General features: G+C 38.8%; 1 long non-coding RNA gene across 1 annotated transcript; it reads right to left on the reverse strand.

Annotated features, from left to right (window-relative positions):
- Positions 1-832: 832 nt before the first annotated feature.
- Positions 833-15,009, reverse strand: LOC130458549 (uncharacterized). The gene is made up of 2 exons (XR_008917960.1): positions 14,889-15,009; positions 833-2,614 (listed from the first exon to the last, which is right to left on the reverse strand). It is a non-coding gene; the product is annotated as an uncharacterized LOC130458549 (long non-coding RNA).
- Between the last annotated feature and the right edge of the window lie 1,768 nt (positions 15,010-16,777).

Consider the following 16,777-nt stretch of genomic DNA (forward strand, 5'->3'; position numbering starts at 1 on the left):
TATTTCTCATCATCAATTAATATTAAAGTAAGTAGGTGGTACAGTGAATAGTGCATGGACTAGAATCAGGAAGATGTGAGTTCAGATTCATCTACAGATACTTAGTGACTAAATGACTCTGAACAAGTTCAACTCAGTTTCCTTATTTGTAAAATGGAGATAGTCAAAACACCTATTTCACAGGGTTGTTTTGGAGATCAAATAAGATAATATTTGTAAAGATCTTGCCACAATATCTGGCACCTAGTAAATGCTATCTAAGGGCTTATTCTCTTCCCTTTGTCTAATTTTAGCTCTAATTCCCAGAATCCTATGGGGGAAAGCTCAAGGAAAAGAGATATCTACAATGCAGAAAATTAGGGTAATATTTTAAGAGTGAGAAATGGTTAAAGTAGTTGACTGAAGTAAAAAGAGAATGCTTGGGTTGTGGGACTATAGGATCTTAGATTTAGAAGTAGAAAGGACCTCAGAGCTATCCAATTCAATTCACTCATTTTTCTGATAAGGAATTTAAGACTTAGAGAAGTTAAATGACTTGTCCAAGGTCCCTTAGATAGTAAGCAACAGAGACAGGAGTTGAATTGGTGGTAAAAACATCCTGATTATTGGCATGAGGAAACTATAATATATACATTATAAATTTATGTTTGACTATGGCACAAGAAGCCCATAGCAGAAAGAGTTAGGAAATCACCATAGGCTTTATCTTTATGGCATTGTTTGCTGGTGGTGTTTGTGAGAAATCCCTCACCTTTATTCCAGTATGGCTCTCTCTAATAACCTATGTTATGAGGCATCAAATTCAGTTGATATATGAGCATAACTTCCAATGTATTTCACAGAAAGGCCTTGTTTTTATTTAACGGGTATATGCCTTCTCCTTAAACTCCTTCAAAGAAAAGATTTTTAAAATATAATGCATGCTAAAAACCAGATGCTAACCAGCGTGATGAAAATATGGTTTTAAATTGCTTTAGAAAAACTGTCTTTGCTCTGATCTCCTCAGCATATAAAACATTTCGAATGATTCTGTTTTATATTTTGGTCAATGTTGGCATGTGATTGTGGAGAGAATTTTATTTTGGTCCTCTGCTCTCCATGATTTTTTATTCAAATTCCAGCACTGAGACACCATAGGAATAATCATTGTTTCTGAAGGCACCTATAATTTCTCTGTCAGCTCCTTTCAGCGGGTCTCATTTCTTTGTGAAGAACAATTTTATGCCTCAAGAAAATGAGAAAGATTAACATTTATTCTGCAATTCTGTTTTTCTCACATTTTCAGAAAAAAAAATAAATACTTGGCTAATTCTTTTCTGGTGTGAACTTGACTCACTTGTAGAATTAAATGATACTCCTTCATGCTTGGTTCTGGGACAACTCTGTGAAAACGGTGTTAAGAGTTTCCTTTCAACTGGATGAAATGATTCAGTCATGTGGATTTCACCTCAAATTGCACGGTGACAGATTAAAATGGATTTGAACTTCCTCCTCTTCAGCATGTAATGATTTCTTCATCGTCAATGAACCAGGTTCTAACATCACCTCAAACAGGGTAACAGAAGCGCCTTGTTTTTTAATCCTGTGAGGCAGAGGCGAACACGTCGAGATGTGAGACGCTCTTTCGATCTCTCTGGTCCAAGGAAGAGAAGGACGCTTTGGAGGTGCACGTTCGACATCAGCATCCTCCGGGAAAAGGAAGTAGGATACGCCTAGGATGCCGCGAGGTCCAGAGCAGGGGCAGATTTGGGACTGGAAGGGGTCAGTGGAAACCTGCAAAGTTCATCTCGCCGCCTGTACTTCACCTGGGACGATTTGTTAGCAGATTGCTTCCTGTTCATTACAGCTTTCACTTTCAGGAAGAACCGCAATTGGCCAAACCAGTAATATAAATGCATTGTATGCTCTAGCCTCCCCCTTTATGATTAATTCTACCAGTGGTACAAATTTGCATGAATGAATGTCAGTGTGTTTTCTGCCCTGAACATTTCCTGCTGGCTTCAGTTCAGCCCTGCTGACATTTATTACAAATAATAGCTAAATATTCCGGATTTAATAGCTGCAGTGGCCCCACGTCTGAAGGTGATGTCTGTAATAAAAGCAGACAAGACAAGCTTATAACAAATACTAATCAGATTGTGTTTGCACACATAATGGACAGGCCTCACAGATACACCAGCAAAATGTGGCGGCTGTTTAGAAAATGCAGCTGCTGGAAGTCGCAGTTCAAGATCACAGCGCTTGTCTGATTTCTTTGTTCCTTTCCCTCCTTCTTCTGCATCTCTAAAGCCTTCGGGGTGCTGACTGATTGAATAGGATCCCAGGATTTACCTGGAAAAATACAATGCCAATAACCGGAGGAGAGGTAGCGCCTTCATCTCTGGGGTTGTTTTCCTTTTAAACAAAGAGCGCCGTCCCCAGATGAGTCCCTTTTGGAAATCTCATTCAAAGATGGCTTACACCCCAGATACACTGATTCCAGCCCAATGCTACGACTGGCAAAGATTTGTATAGTCTTCAAGGGCCTTTCAACCTGTTGGCCCGGATGCCCTTTCTGAAAGATATTGGGCCAGCCTCTGCCCTCTCTTGAAAATGATGAAGGAGGATGGAAGGTCTGTTGGAAGAAAAAGAGGATAATAGTTAAAAGAAGTCGGACCAACCAAAGGCAATTTTTAAAGGCTGCTAAAACATGATTTTCTCTTCCCCCAAATCTCCCAGATTTCCACAGGCAGACATAAGAATAATCCATAAGCCCTGACTTCATTTTGCCAGTGGAATTACATACCTTTATTAAAATGTCTGTTTTTTTTATAACCAAACTGCTTGGTTTTCCTATTCATGAATAGGAATAAAGAAAAACAAATATAGTCACCAAATCTTAAAATGTGTCACTTTGGGGGGACTGGCTGGCAGCAACTGTGAAATATAAAATCTTAGTGACTGATGTTTATGAGTTGACGGGGGACACAGATTGAGAGCTGAAGGTCATCTCGTCCAAACCCTCCCCCTTCCTAGCAATTCTGCAAATTAGGAAATAGGCACAGAAAACTTGACTTAATGTTGCAGAGTATCAAATTCCATTAACATATGAATATAATTGGGTCAGAGGCAGGACTAGAATTCAGGACTCTGACTCCAAATCCAGTATTTTTCCACTGCCTCAAGAATTGAATTCCTCAAGACCACCTCAATGGAAGCATTCGACACAGCTGCCCATGCTAAAGGGAGTTTAGTCACTTCAGCAGTTCTCCCTTAGAATTCCCTGTGATCAGAACTGCTGTGAGAGCCAGAATCAGGGGGTGGGACACAAATGTGCTGGGAGATGAGGGAGGAGATTTCATTCTCCTTTTCCCACTTGCTTTCTAAATGCTCATAATTGCCATTGCAAAATGCTCATCATAATCACCATTGCAGAGCCCAATTGGGCCTCTAGACAGCACCCATGTTCAGGAGGCAGCGAGCACGATGAGGACTTTCATTCTCCTCAGAACAAGCATTTCCAGATTTCTGCACAGCTCTAAATGCAGGGAGGACAACAGATGCACAAAAGGACTCTATTTTGACAGGTAGCTGCCCTTTCTGGATCTCTGACTTACAGAATGGGAAGGAACTTTTCATCTAATCTTTCATTTTATAAATGAAGAAGCAGTCCCAAAGAGGCAAAAGGAATCATCTGGTGGTGTCTGATAGAGCTTTATGGAGAGGAGCTGAAATTTGAACCCACAACCTGTGGCTGATCTCAGCTAAACATTGAAATAAAAAAGCAACCTGACTGATTAAATGTTTATTTCAGGGGGCAGCTGGGTGGCTCAGTGGATAGAGAGCCAGACCCAGAGATGGGAGGTCCTGGGTTCAAATCTGGCCTCAGACACTTCCCAGCTGTGTGTCCCTGGGCAAGTCACTTGACCCCCATTGCCTAGTCCTTACCACTCTTCTGCTTTGGAACCAATACACAGTATTGACTCCAAGAGGGAAGGTGAGGGTTTTAAAATAAACAAATAAATAAACAAATGAACAAATAAATGAATGAATGAATGAGCGAATAAATAGATAGATAAGTAAATAAAAAAATGAATCAATAAATAAATAAATGCTATCTATTACCATCATCATCATCAAGGAACTGAGTTAAATTTTGAGTCTCATCTTCAAATGACTGAGGTGGCATAAGGGGGGTATTTTTTTTCTCTAAACTATATATTCCTTTGTAAAAGCTAATCCAGTGGTTAAATGGAATGAGGATGTTGCCATTGATTCTTACCAAATAAGGGGAACTTAGCTGATGGGGGCTCCAGCCTATGGCTGTAGAGAAGCAAAACAATTGAATCTCCTGGAATTTGCTAGAACCCTTGAGAGGAGTCAGTTGGGAGAGAGATCTGGTCAGGCCCCAAAGAGTTGGGAGAAGATTTGCTACTCCTGCCTGCCTCAAACTTCCTCCATATGCTTTACCCTAAAAGTGTTATATAGTTGTTCCACTCCTCTAGTCTCCATCTTCCAAATGCAAACTTCCACTCTTTAGATTTCTCGCAGTCAGGGGTCTGTCTTGTTTCCCCAGTGAGCCATGCAGCCCATTGATAGTTTAGTCTACCTTTGACCAATAAAGCCACTCTGAAGATGCAGAAGTGTGTGTCCATCTCCCTGTCTCACATCGCTTGGTATGACCTTTTTGTGACGCCCTCTTTATAGACAAGTCCTCGGGTGGCCGTCCCTCGTCCCTTTCCTTTCTACAACACCTCCTATTTCTTTGATGATTGATTATTACCTTGCCAAGGAACCAACATGGGTTCTTAGTCATCATAGAAACATCATAACTTAAAAGTCCTCAGCCCAATCTAATTGGAGCATAGGTTATTTCTACATTCTGATTATTTTTAAACATCTGAGTACCTGAGACATTCTAAGGACTACATAAAAAAGATATATTAACCATTACTTCCGAGTGGATTTTTATCATCTGAATGACTGTATATCATATGCTATGTCTCAGATTCCCTTTGAAAGAACTGGGTGCCAAGGGAAGCATACCAACTCTTTCAAGCCATAATATTTTAAAATCATCTCTTAAGTTTTTTTCCAGTATATAATATACATATAATCTAATTTATACATGCTATATAATTTCAGTGTTTCATACTGCAGTCATCTATTATTCAGTTTCAGGTCCACATTATTTGCCATTTCTTTCTAATATGTATGTATTTTAGTTAAATATGTTAACTGCAGTATTTGTTTTTCATAGATATCTCTTCTCTGGGTCTGCTTATATTCTTTTTAATTGCTTCCAAATGAGCAATGTTCACATCACAGGTTTTAATTACCTGGAATCCTTTTTTCTGTATTGATTACCAAGAGCAAAGCAGCTTTTTGTGTTAACCTTTCAAAATGTCCAATTTAATTTATGAATACAGTCTTTTTTTTAGCTCAATCTATATGGATAACGCATATAGTTTTATCCTACCATTATAAAAAGTGTTCTAATTATATAAAGCAGAAATGTGCCTGGAGTTGAAAGCTAAGAGTTTGTAAGCAGAAGTGACCAACAATTAGTAAAAAGGAATATAGAAAGCACCTGAGAAACAGTTGTTGAGTTGAAGAAGTTGTGGTTGGGGAAAGCACACAACCAAATCCATCTGACGTGTTTTGATGTCACATTATGATTATTTGTTCAGTCAGTAGCAGTATCCCCATTCTGTTTAACCACTGGATGTGGTACAAAGGGATGTGTACTTTAAAGAAAGATATTGCAACAAAAAACATTTTCCCCAATAACTCTAGGGTGTATTCTCCCATATGCCGCTTCTGTCTTTTGATGATTAGATTCAAAATTCAACTCAGTTTCTTGATAATGATGCTGATGATGACATATTATGATCATGCAATGTTTTATTATTACTGCCTTGATGTTGTATTTTTTTAGATGAAGACTTGATTTTCTGGATTTCCTACAAATGGATTAAACACTGGCACAAAGCCTAGAGCTTTTCCCCGGAAGGAAAAAGTCTACTGTTGGTGGAATTGAACAATGCAATTCAAATAGAGGATGTAGGTTCCATTTAGGCCAAATGCTATACTGGTTATTTTCCCCCCTCCTACCCTTCCCCTCTCTCCAAGAAAGCAGGTAATAGAATAGGTAGTACAAATATTATCATATAGTTCATATTTTCCTGTTCTTCATGTTGTAAGACAAGGCACATATTGCTTACATTAGAGAAAAATTCATAAAGGAAACAAAGTGAAGAATAGTGTGTTTTGTTCTGCATTCAGACTCCATCTGGTCCTTGGGTGATGATGGATATCCTTTATCGTCATGAGTCTTTGGAGCTGTCCAGATTCGTGTTAATAATTCTTCAGCCATTCACAGATGATCATCCTATTATTTTTGTTTCTGTGTACAACACTCTCTTGTTTCAGCTCATTCACTTTGCCTCACTTCCTAGAAGTCATTCCCAGTTTTCCTGTGTTTCTCCTGTTTGTCACTTCTTGTAGCACAAAGCACTCCATTACACCCATGCACACAACGTGGTCCTCCATGCTGGTAATGCTTAAACCTCAAGGTCACTTTGCCAAAGTCGCCTTTGGATTTCAGGCTCTGAAATGTTAGCCCTGGGTTTCTCGCCTCCTGTTTCAGAGGAAAGTGTTTTTCTCTTTGTCCTTTTTTTACCCATTTTCTGCTCTACAATTCATGGAGCCATAGCACTCTGCCAACCAAATCAAAATACTTTCATGCAAGTCTTCCACAAAACACAAACTAGACTGGGAAAAAAGTTCAATCAAAGTCAAATACAGCACAGGCACAGAATAACGTCCACAGAGGAAAGAAAACCTGTTTTTAAACACGAATATTGACACAACTATTTAAAATAAATGCCAGTTTCACATGCTGACTACTTTGTCATTGACTCGCAGGCTGCAAATGTAAAGAATATGTTCTTTTCCTCAGCGCCGCCAAAGGCAAATCTCTGAAAACCAAACATTGTGACATGCTCTTAAGTGGATTGTCATCATGTCGATTGGTACATTCGGTGTAACTTGGCGCCTGCACATTCATTAAGCTTACATTTTGCAATTAAGGTACATATGTTTTTCTTCTCCAAATGTCTGAAAGCCAGGTGGAACAAGTCAATAGCACTGGTGACATTGAGCATTTCGACAACAACGCGGAACTCGAGCTTGGTATTTTGCATAGTCTGCCTATTATATGGAAAGCGGAATTGCCGATATGTCCTTTTGTGTAAAGCTGTAAAAGCTTTGGAAGATCTGAGCAAATGCTAGCTATGTAGTGGCTAACGTACATGCAGCAGATGTCTACAATTATCCTATTAAAAAAGTTTCATTGTAAAAGACCCTTCGAATAAAGCACTGCTGCGGGTAATTGTACATTCCTTGGCTTCCTTCTTCTCCAAAAATCTGCTTAAGCTGAAATCTCCCGATTTGCTACATTTCAAATAACTTTGTACACTAAATATTGAGGTGAATTTTTGTCTTTGTTTTGCTTTCGGGTCTGCATAAAGAACCTCTAGAAATACCCTGTGACATCACTTGGTGTTCCTTTACACCTTTTTCTTTTTCTTTTGAAGAAAAAATTTGACCTAATTTCCATTTGGGCTTAGAATAGAACTAGAAAAGGAAGAGAAGTAGATGAAACATAGGGCAGGGCCAGCCTGGGGAAACTGTACTAAAGTGGAAAAGTCGATTCAGAACTTGAAATTTTGCTTTCTTTAGGCAACAGCAATGTTTTATGTCAACTGGCTGAGCAAAATAAAGTATTTTCTAATGACTCCCAGAAGGCTAGTTTTAATACCTCTCCAAGTGCATCACCTTTAGGTATGCCACGGTATAAATTTGAGAGTAATGTCAGGAAGAGCTAATTAGCTAAGTGCTGGATCTGAAGTAAAAGGACAAAACAAGGATTGATTCACAATTGCTTTGCTATGAGTCTACATGAGACTAGGCTTAGAAGATTGCTTAAAGATTGCACCACAGTTATTTCTCATATTTCTGACAGTCCAAATGTACCAAATTGGACCATCTTCTTTCATGATAAAATGGAGAGAGAAAGCAATTGTGATTGGGGTTGTGGGTGTGGTTGCTCTATGCTGTTAAAAATACAGAAAACTCTCTAAATGTTGGAGAAAGCTTTCAACCCTTCCGAAGTTCCCCGTAGATATTTCTGAGGTTTGGAGGTAGATAAATTCATGTTCTGACTGTTTCCACTTCTGTGTACTATTTGTAGGAATCAGATGCCTTTTCAGGATTACTCAAAAAAGGTTTCTGTGGAGCAACAAATGGAATGAAATTTACTCCAAAAAGATAGAAATAGCATTACCAGAGGGATAGCGATGAGAAAAAGTTAAGAAAGGAGGATTTATCAAGTGTCATTCACTACTTCTGCTTTATCTGTGTGATGGATCCTGAGGTTCATTCTCTTCTTCTCGGATAACTATAATGATGGATCCATCAGATTTAATCAGGAGTCAATTTCCCCAACTCTTTGAGCTCCATTATACCAGGGACCTACAAAGCCCTTTCCTCAATTCAAATTCAACAAACATATTTTTAAACTTGTTAGGAACCCATCGTTGTGCTCGTTGTGGCAGGAGATAATGATTTTAGAGAAAATGTCATTCTTGCCCTCATAGATCTTACATACTGTTAATACAAAATATTAGGTAATATGATCAGTAGAGAACTAAAAAAAAAATACTATGCAAGGTCCTTGAAGGATATGGCTGTTTCTGAATGTGGGAAATAGGAAAAGTTTACCGGGAAAAGCACCATTTGAAAGAGCTGTAAAGGAGTGGTAGAAACTCAACAAAGAGTAGGAGGGGAGATGAGTTCTCAATTCTAGGTACAGAGACTATCTTACTATGAACAAAGATAAGGAAACATAAAAGCAGAGTCCAGGTACAGGGAATAAGGGACAGCCCATGTTAATTAGCTAATGAAATTCAAGACCAGGAGTAGTGGGAGATACACATAGAATGGCCCAGTAACCCAAGTTTGTAGAAAGTCTTGAATGAATGACAGGCAAAAGAGTTTCAACTTTGCTTAGTAGGTAAAACAGTCTCTGGAGATTGGGAGCAGAAGAATAAACATGAGCAGATGTATGCATAAGTAAGATTATTTTGTAGGAAATTGTTTAGAGAATGAACTGAAAAGAGTATAGAGCTCAGAAGGTTTGGGGATTGTCCAGGCAGGTGGTGAGGAAGATGTGGCTTTGGATGGAGACAATGGAAATAGAGAAGGACTAATTTTGAGAGATATTTTAGCTTTACTGATAGAAATCCTCTTCAAATAAAAATCAATCCAGGGTTCATAACAGTTTTTGTAAGTACAAAACAAACAAGCAAGTAAACAAACAAAAGCAACCTTTGGTAATTTTCATGAATATGCATTCATTGCTAAAAACCTCAAAATCATGCATATCCTACTAGGCCATTTTTTAAGAACTACAAAATCTTGCCAAGTTCCTATCTGTGGCCACAATGACCTTTTAAAAACCTAGCAAAGCATAAATAACTGCTAAGAAGTTTCTCTTCCTATATATTTTCTTCTTTGCTTTCACATTTAAGCTCTTATTTAGGGGGATGTGAATAGAAGAAGCAAGGAATATTTTATTCTCTTTGATAATCAGAGTATGGAGATGCATTAGCCTAAAGTCTTTCTACCTTCTCTTCTTAAAAAAAAAGTGATAAATCTTAGTTTGAGAATAACTGATTGAATAACAATAATTGTGCATTAGGCAGTAAAAGTCTCATTATCTCCTTTTGAGAGGTAAGGAAATTTGGATTCAAGGAGATTAAATCAATATGTCAGCGAAACCATCTATTTTCACATCATCCTAGATTTATGAAAGTATTTGTCAGCATTCCTTGTGGGCAAGACAAAGCAATGTAGGCTACATTTCGGTATAATTTTGTGGAATTAAAACTGCTTAAGGGACCAGACCTAAAGAAAGAACAGTCATGGAAAGAGACTTCCTGTGGATCCCCCCAGGATATGCCCTTGTGTTCTCTACCCTTTTTATCAGTAACTTCACTGAAGGTCTAAATGGCATGGTTATCAACCTGGCACATGACTCAGCGCTAGGAGAAAAAGGCATAACACTAGATGTGACAATCAGGATAAGAAGATCCTAATGTCTTGACAGGTTAGAATATCATGCCGAATTGAATAAGGTCTAATTTAATGGAGATGAATGTAAAGTCTTTCACTTGACTTAAAAAAAGCAAAAGCAAAAGCAAACAAAAACCTGAAGAGAGTGAGGAAGACATTTCCCAAGAATAATATATATCGGTAAGCTAGTAAGTGGATCTGAGCCAACATCCTAACATGGGAGACAAAAAAGCTCAGAGACTCCATTAAGACATCCACTGTGTCCTGAACCATGGAAATCACAGTCATGCTATTACATGGCTCATATCTGAAGTATTAGGTTCAATTCTGGGTACTCACTTTAGGAGAAACATTGTCAACCTGATGTATCTTCAGAGAAAAGTAATGGGACAAGGACCCTCAAGATGAAGAATGATGGAAGAAAGACCAGTAGAACAAACATGCTGTCATCTTGAGCCTCTGTGAATCTGTGATGGGCAGAACTGGTGCAAGACCTTTGGAGAGGGAAAGTACTCCTCTCTGCAAAAAAGCACTCATATGGTTCCAGACTTTCTTTAGTAAGAGAAAGAAGAAAAAAAAAGTCTCCAAAAGCCACGGACAAAGCAGCTGTCTCAACAAACACCTTATTTCCAATATTCTTCCTAAAGACGTTGGATAGTCCTCTTTGAGTGATTTCTTTCTTGGTTGAAATCTAATCACCATTTAAAGAGCTCATGGATTTTCTGGCACATTCTAAATTATTGAACTCCATTTTCTGTCTTCTATCCATTTGGATAAATAGGTTTACTCACCATCCATTCATTGAGAGGGTCCTCGTTTTACAAATTAGGAAACTGAAGCAGAGTAAATGACTTGCCCAAGGTCACAACTATTGTTTCAGGTCTCAGATCCAACACTATGCCACTCACCACCATGTGTATATATATATATATATATATATATATATATATATATATATATATATATATATATATATATATATATATATATCCTTAAGGGATCTTCTAGATTTGAAATGTATTGTGATGGGCCAAAATAGTTGACCAATGACTTCTGAATGATTCATCTTAAACCAGAGGAATGAATTTAATTGAAAAATACTTATTCCTCGAATGAAGAAGAAAGTAAAACCAAGGGGACACAAAGAGAAAATATATCTTGAAAGGAAACTTAGATTGAATAAATCCCTTAGCACCCACAAGAGTGTGGCTAAAACAAAACACAGTTAATCCAATAAATTGCCTCAGTGGGTCTCAAATCAGTTAAGTTAGACTAAAAAACTCAATCAAATCAGGCAAATCTAAAATCAGTCATTTTGCAATGGTTGTTAAAGACCAAGCTCTATTCAAATTATTTCACTGGATTTTCCACTTCTCAATTTTATAATTGGCAGAAGCAAAGAGTCAATCCAAAGAGAAAGAGGGAGTTGATTTATTTCACCAGATTATTTCCATATTATAACAGAATTGGGAGAAAAAAAGTGAGACATATGCAAGATCAGAGGAAAAGGCAAAAAGGAATACTGAAGCAAAAACTCAAAGAAAAGAAAAATTATAATGAGAAGGTGGAACCAGACTATATTTAAGGTCCTTAGAGTGCTAAAAATTCTATCTTTTTTTTTTTTTCTCCACGTCTAGAAAGTACAAATGATGGGTAGAAACATTTAAGCCTTGAACAGAGAGCCTGTGCACAGATTCTCAAAGAACAACACTGCCACCTTGTGCTCCTTTTGGACATTGCCATTAAAGATGCTTGGAATTCTGTTGCATTTTTTCAACCAAGGTATGAATGGTTACTTCTTCTCTACATAGTTTCCTTGAGAACCGGATCAAGTTAAGCAGAGGACTATTCCATGGCATCGCCCAAGATTTCCTGCCCCCATTTTCAGATAAAATGGAGCAGGCCAATGGCTCTCACTTAATACAGACCATGGATCTAGTATCACAAACAAGTGCTCATTTTCCTAGAATTATAAAAACCTAATAAAAATAACAAAAAATTAAATAATAAATAAATATTAAATAATAAAAAATTATAAAAACCTAATAAAAAAGAGAGGAAGAGAGTACTGATAAGTGAGGTATTAGAAAAGACCTCCTGGGTAAAGAGTGACTTCTGAGTTATGCTCTGAAATTGGGTAAGGATCTTGTAAGATGGAAGATGAGAGAGTCTTCCTCCTGGACACAGGAACCACTTTGCAAAGGAACAGAAGCAATCAAGGAAAGAGAAAGGATGTCACGTATGGAGAACAAATAGCAGGTGAGGCGACACTCAGAGGCACTGTGTCCCAAACTGGAAATACAGCTCTGCAGTTGGTACCAGATTTGAAGTATTGCGTTTTGGGTGTCATAACACATGGAAGACATTAACTACCTAGTCACTGCCCAGAGGACATCAATAATGATGGTAAAGGATGCCAAGTTCATGCCATAGATGGAGTGGCTGAAAGAACTATCAATATCTAAAGTAGAAAAGATTAAAAAATTGGGGGCAGCTGGTGGTAGCAGCTCAGGGGATTCAGAACATCACTTAACCCCCTTTGCCTAGCCCTGACTGCTCTTCTGCCTTAGAACCAATACATAGTATTGATTCTAAGATGGAAGGTGAAGATTTTTTAAATAAATAAATAAACTAGAAAAGACAAAACTTTGAGGAGACATGATATTGGTTTTCATTTATTTAAAGCCTTATTTCATGGAATATTTGTCCTTCTTGAAACCAAAGGATAGAACTATAAGCAGTGCAAAAAAAAAAAAAGACAAATTTAGGATAACAAAAAAAAAGCTATAAATATTTTAAGATACTCTTCTTAGAATGGGGAAGGAATCTTAAAATCCCCTTAATGTAATCCCTTAATTTTATAAAGGAAAACTGAGGCCCAAAGACCCAAGTAGTAAGTAGCACAGCTGACATTTGAATATCTTTAATAAATAGTCCTAAGTATTTTTCTTGAAGGCTTCAACTAAAGGGAAACCCATTGTCTCCCAATGATACATATTCTATCTCTTGAGAGTTCTAATTGTTAGAGTTTTCCATAATATGGACATGAATGCATGGAATGGATGTATCATAGATGAACAGATGAATGAATAAGTGAATGAATGAACTGGAGGATGAATGAATGAATAAAAGAAAAATCATTTATTAAGACTTTGCCACGTCGGCCGAACAGACGGAAAAAACCAACAAGAAGGTTCAACGGCTGAGAGGGCGACGCAGCAAAGCACTGTGGAGTGCTTAGGACGGTGTTGGAGCACAAAAGACAACACGGCACCCAATGCAGCTAAGGAAGTCTCCAGGCGTAACGATTTTTCGTACCACTGGACCCAGGCTTCCAACACCGAGAGAGTGGGACTGTCTCTGTGCAATGACTTTTCCACTTAAATCTCCTTCACGCACAAGTATCTTTGTGCACACTCATCTATCATAGATGAAAACGCACAAAGACAATCGTCATCCTCGGTTACTGAGAGACTACTACTTATACTTAAGTGTTAGGGATACAAATACAAAAGTCCCTTCTTCCAAGGAGTTGATATTCTATTAGGGGGATGTCATGGGCATTGTGCCCCCAGAAACTCAAACTATTATCAGGGAAATTCCTTTGCTCCCTTATACCCTCTGACTCCCAACCCAAAACATCTGACCTTGAGAGGATTATCCTCCTTTGTTTGTCCCATTGATTTGAGATGGACAAATCTGGTCCATCTGTCCTCCAAATCATGAGAACCACCCCCATGCCTTCAGGGAAACCTCCTCCCCAACCCCTTGCCCCAGAGTCACCTAAAAGAATATAAAAACCCCAGAATTGAGGCATTCTGGAAGCAACCTCCCAGGTTGCTCCACTCATGCTGTCTTGCTTGCCAAAAATTCAACATTACTAATAAATCTCTCTTTACTTTTAAATTAAGTTTCAGTCTTGCATTCTTGCAAAAGGTATCCTTCCCAAACCCCAGGGGTGCACCTCTTCACCCCACAACATCAAGACAACATATATATGGAAATGGTGGCCAGGTATTTGTGGATTCACAAAGATGGCGAACTGATTCATGAATTTTTGTCAACCACTTGACTTGTGGTCTCCTAGTAAGCTGCCTGAAAAGGAAGTTCACAGTTTCACACAGAATCTTTGTGTGTGTGTTTATGTTCTGTTCTTCTTCTAGTGTTCAAATTTTTAAAAAATCATTTAATAAAAAACATTAAGAAATGTTCTTTCTACCTTTCTAAGAACAATGGTATTATTGATTACTGAGACCAGAACAAAAAGTGGAAAGGAGAAACAAATTCGGTTGAAGGACAAATGGCAAGATAGGCAACGTGGATGGGTGGATTTCAAGTCTGGTGGCCTAGAGCAGGTCAGCTAAATGTACTGGCCTGGAGGAATTTCTACTCAGTTATGCACCAATCAGTTTGGTCTGGAGTTCTCAAACTGGGTGGAATAACTCCACGCAGAGAATAAAAGGTTTTCTGGTGTGTGTGTGTGTGTGTGTGTGTGTGTGTGTGTGTGTGTGTGTGTATAAGATAGTCTGGGAATAGATATGATACAAATGGTGTTCTCTAGAAACCTGATGGGATAGAATGCTGGACTGAGATTCTAAAGAAATAAGTCAGAGAATTGACTCTGCTTTTCCTTTACCATAGTTAGCCATATTGTAGCCAGGAAGGCAGTATTCTCTTCTTGTATTCTAGCCCTGCCTCTGATACGCTGATCCTTAACCCCTCCAGATCCCAGGAAACTGACTAAAGCTAAAAATGGAAGAATAGACACCAACCTGCATTGGTAGACAGAATTTCCTCATAGGAGATCACCGCATGGATCAAATCACAGGTTCAGACTGAAAAATAAGAGAAATAATATAGTTCAAAGGTGAGTTATTCTAAGGCACAAATATTATCCTTATACAACACCTTGAATGAAATTTTCTGTTCAGTCCTGGCTATTTTTTATTATGTTAGACTCAATAATGTATGAGGGCTCTTGCAGAGCCTGAAAAATAAATACATCCCGTTGCTTTTGAAACAGAAGGAAAACTATTCAGTCCTCCGAAGACTTAACATAACAAAAACGCTGTAATTTTTCACATCTAAGATGACTTCAAAGATTTGTATGGCATGTGAAGGAGGTGCTTTGCCCTAAGCATTCACACACAATAAGCTCTCTGCTCAGGAGCCATTTGACTATTAAGAGACAGGAGGTTTTGAATTAGAGTACTTTTTCCACTTCAAAAATTCATTAACTTAGTTATTTTCAGTAATCTTTTACAGTGCAGCTGCTAATTTTCATATGCACAAAGTGCTTGATGTCTTCCTCCGCTTCTCTGTATGAGCCAGGAATACTTCTTAAGAAGGCACATTAGTATCCTGTCTTTGTTCTTTAAAATACATTGAAGGAGAGAGACTTCCCGAGATGAGAATGTCCATTTCCTAGCTTCCCTTTGAAATGTAATCAATTCCCAATTAGCTGCAGAGAGATGCCCAGAACACCTGTCTCCAGCCTCCTCCCCAAAGCACACCTTTTGGACTGCCTCACTGTCCCTGGAGTGGCTAACTTTTTCCTGCTTTGTTCCTTCACACGCTAGTTAGTGGCAAAACTAGACTTTCAATAAAGGACCAGGTTTCCCCCCTCAACTTCCACCCCAATTGGCCTGGGTTAGTTGCTAGTGTTTCCTTGCCACACATTTGCTCCCAAAGCCCAATTCCCCAGGTCATGGGATTCTGACTTCCAGAGCTGGACTAGACCTCAGGGGCCATCTCGTTCCATTTCTCACTTTCCATGCAGTGTGGGTGGACCAAACTCAGGAAGCCATTCCTGGAAGTGGGCCCAGATATTTCCTCAAATCACTCCAAACAAACAGAGAAATTTGATGGGCTGTTTTCTAGCTCTGATAATTCAAGGACTGGTCCTGGGTGATGATAGTTTTCTGTTCAGAGACAGCCAGAAAAGAAAAATGATTCTGGGAGATGCTGACTTCGAATTAAATGTGAGCAAAAAAGCTGTTGTGCTGGGAGAGTACATTTGTTGTGGGATATCAAAGGCAGGTTCTCCCCCAAAGAACTGGAAGCTCAGACTCCATTCATCTGAAGGCCTGAATGTGTTTATTCAAGGATGTTAAACAGTGGCCAGAGGGATGGGATGCCTCCTACAGAGATTCAGGTGTCTAGATTTATGGAGGGTTTGGGGGATTTGTTCCTTCCATTCTTGGAGACTCTCCACCTTTTCCCAGAATGTTCCTTCCCTGGGTGTTCCAAGGCAACAAGCCCCAGACAATGGCTGGTGAGGTGGGTACCCTTAAGGTGGAGGGGTGTTTTAAGGGTCTACATGTCCCAAGGTGAACTTTAGGATACTAAAGGAGGAAGAGAGCATGTGCAAGGTTTGAGGGAATCACCCTTCCTTGCAAAGACCCCCAGAATGCGTGTGTTGTGTTCTCTCCTGTGCCCTTCTTCACATCTTCTGTCAACCAGGGAAATGTCTTGGCTCCTCCCTCTATAGACCGGGAACATCTGGCAAGCACTTATCAGCTAGAGGAAAGGCACAGGGAAAGCATAGAGGGCTGTATATCATGGGTGGAAAGCATGGGATTGGTATACACTCTTCTACATTCTATTTTGCACTATTTACTAATTGGTGAAAAGTGTAGGATCTCAAAGTCTAGTGTCCTTT

Source organism: Monodelphis domestica, chromosome 3 (genome assembly GCF_027887165.1).
Source record: "Monodelphis domestica isolate mMonDom1 chromosome 3, mMonDom1.pri, whole genome shotgun sequence".
Classification (NCBI taxonomy): Eukaryota; Metazoa; Chordata; class Mammalia; order Didelphimorphia; family Didelphidae; genus Monodelphis; species Monodelphis domestica.